General features: G+C 36.1%; 1 long non-coding RNA gene across 1 annotated transcript; it reads left to right on the forward strand.

The window, feature by feature from the left end:
• The first annotated feature begins 217 nt into the window (after nucleotides 1-217).
• On the forward strand, nucleotides 218-980 carry LOC141651981 (uncharacterized). Its single transcript, XR_012546923.1, has 3 exons — nucleotides 218-301; nucleotides 532-696; nucleotides 895-980. It is a non-coding gene; the product is annotated as an uncharacterized LOC141651981 (long non-coding RNA).
• Nucleotides 981-6,275: the final 5,295 nt, after the last annotated feature.

Below are 6,275 nucleotides of genomic sequence, written 5' to 3' on the forward strand. Positions count from 1 at the left end.
TTTCACAAATACATTACAATTTCCTGCCAAACAACAATACATTAGCAACGACAACTTAATAGATTAAAATATAACAGAGATCTTAGTAATTTAAATTAAGATCTAACTTTGCCTCATCGGTTCACTTCAATGAGCTTATTGAGTAGCGAACCCATAAATGACCTTATTGAGTAGTCTTTCAAAAACATGGACACAGGCAGTGACCATTCTAGCAAAACTAAATTTGTGATCCAGATAATTAATAACGTGACTGAGGCATTTGCGTTAGAGCCTAATTCGGCTGATATACTGCATGGGAGAGGTCTGCATTTCCATTTGTAATTCAATCGACCATAGGAAGACACTTATAATTTAGTGATTTTAGTCATCTTCCAAAGTTGAAAATTAGTGAAGGGAAGGACGCCCCCTTAAGGAAATTAAAGAAAATGACTTCACTTTCAAAGATCATTATAAGATGACTCTTTTATTATGTTAGAAACTATTCGCTAACTGGATTCATAAATGTAAACGACATTTGTATGTGGCTTGCAGGGTTTGCTGGTCGCCGAAGCCTGGAACCAGATATGCCATGTTATTGACCTACATTATTGGTTGCCTTAGCGATGGCCGCACGTCAACTGCAAATGGGCTGTTGAAGTTGATCCTTATCTAAGCTAGAGTTCACGTGGGTTGTTTCAAGAGGAACGACTCTCTTAGGTAAGTAGTATTTCCTGTTGCCCATTTGGGATTTGCATTAATGTGCGTACTATCAAATGCCTTTTACGGAAAGAGTTAGTTGTCTTGGCAGTTTATGTTATATGCTTATTGATTACAGATTAATCGTTTTTCAGCTTCTTCCCAAAACGCAACTGATTTGACCAAAATTCAATTGTTTTGTTGTGTTGTGTTGTATAGTGGGAATTGAGAGGGAGGATGTGAGAGGAAGATGCGTCGAAAGGTGGGAGGAAGGCAGGAAAGTAGAGAGCGCTAGGCACTTAGGCTTAACTCCTAACTTACCTGCTTGTTATTCTAAACATGTCAGTTGTTAGTAATTAGGCTACTATACATATTACATAGGTTTATATTTTGGCTTTTTAATCATTGTCAAAATGATAATGAGCGAGTTATTGAGTAGTATGGACTCGTCCGGTGAGGTAAAATATGCAATTATTAGGGCATTTCTACGATTTTATGATCTTTGTTAGTATTTTGTTCCAGTTAATGATTATCGTTATTTGTTGACAACCCACAACCTGCCAGGTAAAGAAAAATGGAAATAGCAAAGGACATGAAGAAAAGAAAGAGAAAGATAATGAGAACGAGAATGAGAATTAGAAGATGAATATCCAGTATCTCTAATTTGTTAACGTACTCATATCATTTACATCTTACGAGTAGCGTTCACGGGAATAGTTTCGCAAACTCTTACGGAGCATTTCTATATATTATAGGTTGTGGTCTATGTTGCTATGTATTTACCCTACATTCTAGAACAAATAGTATTAGTTGTTTAGAAGAGCCAAATGTAACTATCTTATATCTATTTCATTCAATGCCTTTTAATTATGTGAAATACAATACAAGTTCAAGGTATGTGAAACACTACAACGTTTTACTCAAAATCATCCATGAAAACCATGCCCCGTTCTGTTGCTATACTTCCGAGTTACTTCCACATAGCATTTCACCAAATTGGGGCACCGCGCCCGATAGGGCGCGGTGCAACAACTAGTTAATTAAAGGTTATCATATCTTTGGGATAAAGGGTATTGTTAATCATTCATAATCTGGATTTTCCTTTCCCGGTATTACAACAATATTCTTATTTTTATTTTATTTTTATCATTTTGCACCTGTAATTTGATTGTTTGTGGTTATGAATTTTCTTATGTATCAAAATATATGTTTCTTTGGATTTATTTGAGCATTTTCTTTGACCGAGTATTTGTTATTGTCGTTGTATACATACTCTATCGGCTTAATTTATAAATTTATGGTTCATTGGTAAAAAAATTAAGGAAGTCAATCAATCATAATGTGTTGAAATACAAGTGGTGATCGATTGGTCATGTAAAAATATTTAGACCCTGTTTTGTATTCAACAAATTAATATTAGCAGAAGTAGATTATAAATGACAATTATATTGATATGTTTTACTAGAATATTTCAATTAGCCGAATATTTGAATATAATGGGGGAGCAGCATATTGAAAAAGAGTAGATTGGTGAAGCATATATTGGGCAACATATTAAAAAAGAGTAGATTGTATATATGTGTAAATAGCAGCATATTGAAAAGAGCGGCATATGCTGGGGGAGCAACATAAGAAATTTTCAATCTACTACTTATTTAAATATGTGTTGGGTAAAGAGGAGAATGATAAAATTTCAGCATATTTAAGGTTTTAGCATGTTTGACTCTACAATCTACTAAATTACGGCTCTGTTTGGTAAACAGCGGATTAATATTGGCAGAAGCAGATTGTGAAAGCAGATTATAATTAGCAGAATTTGTTAACAGGTTTGACTAGCATATTCAATTAGCAGATTTTGATAGAGGTGTTTGGTATTTAGCATACTTGAATCAGCAGATTATCTTAATGCTTTGTAAAATGACAAATAAGGACATAAATAAATTATTGACTAAATTAATTATTCTATAACAAAGGAAGGGTCAATATTTTTTAAGGGGTAAAAAGGTGAACATGCTTTTTTCCTAATCTACCATTAGAATATGCTGGGGGGAGCAGCATATTGTAAAATAGTAGATTCGACCCTAATCTACTATTTTAATATGTTGTTTACCAAACACGTAGGGGGTGTTTGGTAAACAGTAGATTGCAAAAAAAATCAGCATATTTGAGGCTTTTAGCATATTTAACCAATCAATATGCTCCCAAAAAAAAAAAAAAACCAATCAATATGCTATTTGGTGTGTTTGGTAAACAACATATTAAAATAGTAGATTAGGGTCGAATCTACTATTTTACAATAGGCCTGTTTGGTAAACAATGATTAATTTCAAAGATAAGTTGATTGCAAAAAAGCATTATAAATGATTTGATTTTATCGAAGGTTTGACTAGCATATTATAATTAGCAGAATTAATTTGAGTGTTTGGTAATTGGTAGATTACGATTAGTAGATTGTTAGTTTTCTTTGTAAAATGGAGAAAAATTTCCTATTTTACAATATGCTAACCAATATCTTTGGTAAGCAAAGATATTGTAAAACAAAGATATTGACCCTAAATATGTTGTTTCAATATGTTGTTTACCAAACACTAAAATTAGCATATTGATTGGTCAAACATGCTAAAACCCTTGAATATGCTAAATATTGGCCAATATGCCGTTTACCAAACAGCGCCAATATGCTGCTCTCCCCAGCATATTCACTTCAGTAGATTGTAAAAAATGAATCTATCTATAATTTACACATGTATACAACAATCTATTAACCTAAAACCCGCTAATTGTAATATATTAGTCAAACATGTCAATCAAATCTGTCATTTGTAATCTGCTTCTACTAATTATAATCTGCTAAGTATCAAATAGGGCCAAACACTCAAATTAGTAGATTGATGAGTCAAATATGCTGCTAAAAGCCCTAAATATGCTGAATATTTACCAATCCGCTATTTACCAAATACCCCTAAATATAAGTCTCGTGTACGTACTTATGCGATGAAAGGGGTTGAGCTCATCAATCGTATGACCTTATCAATTTGTGTATCGAATAGGGGTTGAACTCTTTTATCTTATCTATAATTCCGAGTACTTGCTTCTGTATACTAGGAAAGGGGTTGAGCTCATAAGATCTTATCGATAACACAAAATCTCATTGAAGACGGTACGTATCCGTCACTTTGGAGTGACGGATACCATTTCCTCTCACTAATGACCCAAATAGAGAGAGAGGAAGATACAGTGGGGTGCCCCACCTTTGTCCCCCTATTCGTTTTGTGAGTGGCATTACTCGTCACTTGCTCCGACCCGTCTTCAGCAAGACTAACTGGATCGATAATATTGTTTTCGGCTGAACGCTGATATACATTTTTTATTTTTATTTTCGTTGAATAAATTCACAACGGTGAAGAGTATTTACTATTTTGTGTCCTATTATTATTCACATGATATTTTACCGATCACAAAAAATGTTGTATAGCACAGTCTTACTTACCACTTACCAGCCATCACCGTAGGCCCGATTTCGAACAACAATACTCCGTAATATGGAGTAATTAAGTTTTGTATTATTTGATAATTTGTTATTTTATGATTTGAACTAATATACGTATTTTTTAATTTTTAATACGTTGGTTATCAAATAGTCGAAAAAGGTGTATAATTGTATAATGCGAGTATATGATCTTATATTGAGCCGTTCTTTATTAGCATCGTCTTACTATAAGATCGTCTATAAACCAATGCAACAAGGGAGTTGCGAGTTATTTTACTTGGTGATGCGCTACGGTAATCAGGGAGTCCAAACATGAAATAAAAAACGTTATTAGAATAGATCAAGAATGGTCGTAACAATTCGATTGATCTGAAATGATTTTCTTTTGTTGCTCGTTATTTAAATTACCATAACGGGATGCAATGTCGTAAACATGTTTAACGTCGTCTTCCTAATCATATAGGTGCATTATTCATCATCACAGTTTTAAAATCAAATTGAGATTAGCTGTAGGCGTGCAAAGGACTGGCATTGTGGCGACCATGTCGCGATAAGGCCGCTTAGTAAAGCTATAAATAGAGGACGACATACTTGAGTTCGGAGCATCATACATACATATACATACATACATACACGTATATTTACGAACATAACTAGATACATACATATACATACATACATACACGTATATTTTGCACTTGTTTTTTTTTTTTGGTACGAATGAGGGGCAAAGCCCCGAGTTTTAACTACTAGCTATTACACGGGGTATAGCAACCCCAAAAATATCCTCCCTAAGGATGGATCTAGGCTCATCAGACGGATTGTCTATAAAAGTATTAGTCGTGCTCGAATAAACGCCTTGATTAGCTAAGTAGTCGGCGGCCCTATTCGCCTCTCTATAATTATGCTCAAGCTTGACTATCCAACCGTCTTCGCGTATCAAATCCTGACATTTTCGAGCTATAAACTTGAGACTATTGCTAACGAGCTGGTTCTCGTTGATGAGCTCCACGCAAGGTGAGTTATCCATGTTGATAATAAGTCTCGTAATTTGCATCAACCTCGCCTTCTGTAATCCAGCAAGAAGGGCGAGAAGTTCGGCCTTCATTGAGGTACATTTACCACAGGAAAAGAAATAGGCCGTGATGAAGTTACCTGTTTCGTCTCGAAAAATTCCTCCACTCCCGGCCGGTCCTGGGTTGCCCTTAGAGGCGCCATCTGTGTTTAAAAGAGTCCAATTGTGTGGGGGTGGGAGCCGGCGGATAAATACCTCCGTATTGACTGGATGAGGCTTGGGGGTCAGGATGTCGAATTGATCGAAAGCTTTCTTTGTAGCGTCAATTTGTTGATGGATAAATGCCCGAGGCTGAGTAGGATTATCAGCTTCGCGACCAAAAACGATATTATTCCTCCATTTCCATATCCACCAACAAGTGAGGGCAAAACAAATCGGCCAATTCGGTACCGTGGTTAGAACATCGTTGCTAGCGCATCTCGAAATCCATTCTGAGAATGATGAATTATAAAAGGAAAGATTGGAATTGTCAATACCCATAAGCTCCCATATTTGTCGTGAGACAGAGCACGCACGCAGCAAATGGTCAGTAGTTTCTTCTACCTCCTCGCACCTAGGGCATAAGGGATTATCTCCCATATTTCGCTTTACTCGATTCACATTCACCATAAGTCTTTCATGAGCCGCAAGCCACAAGAACATACGGACTCGTTGTTGAATGGGTAATCGCCAGATTGTACGCCAAATAATGGGCTCAGGTATGGTCGAAGTATCATCTCCTTTTAGGAAACCCAAAGCTGATTTTATGGTGAATTTTCCTGTTGAATTGCCAATCCAATAAAATGAGTCCTCCATATGAGGATCGTTAAAAAGCGAGATGGAAGCGATTTTCAAGAGGATTTCCTGCGGTACCAAATCCGAAAAGAGCTCCCACTTCCACCCTGTATTAGGACACCACATATCACTGACTGACGCGCTTAGTAAGGCCTCTGGTATGGGGGCGATATTATGATCAGCTAAACAAATACCATCGACCCACGCATGATCCCAAAAGAGTGTTTTCCGTCCGTTTCCAACCGTGGTTGCAGTACCTCG

The sequence above is a fragment of the Silene latifolia genome, chromosome 4, assembly GCF_048544455.1.
Source record: "Silene latifolia isolate original U9 population chromosome 4, ASM4854445v1, whole genome shotgun sequence".
In the NCBI taxonomy this organism is placed as follows: domain Eukaryota; kingdom Viridiplantae; phylum Streptophyta; class Magnoliopsida; order Caryophyllales; family Caryophyllaceae; genus Silene; species Silene latifolia.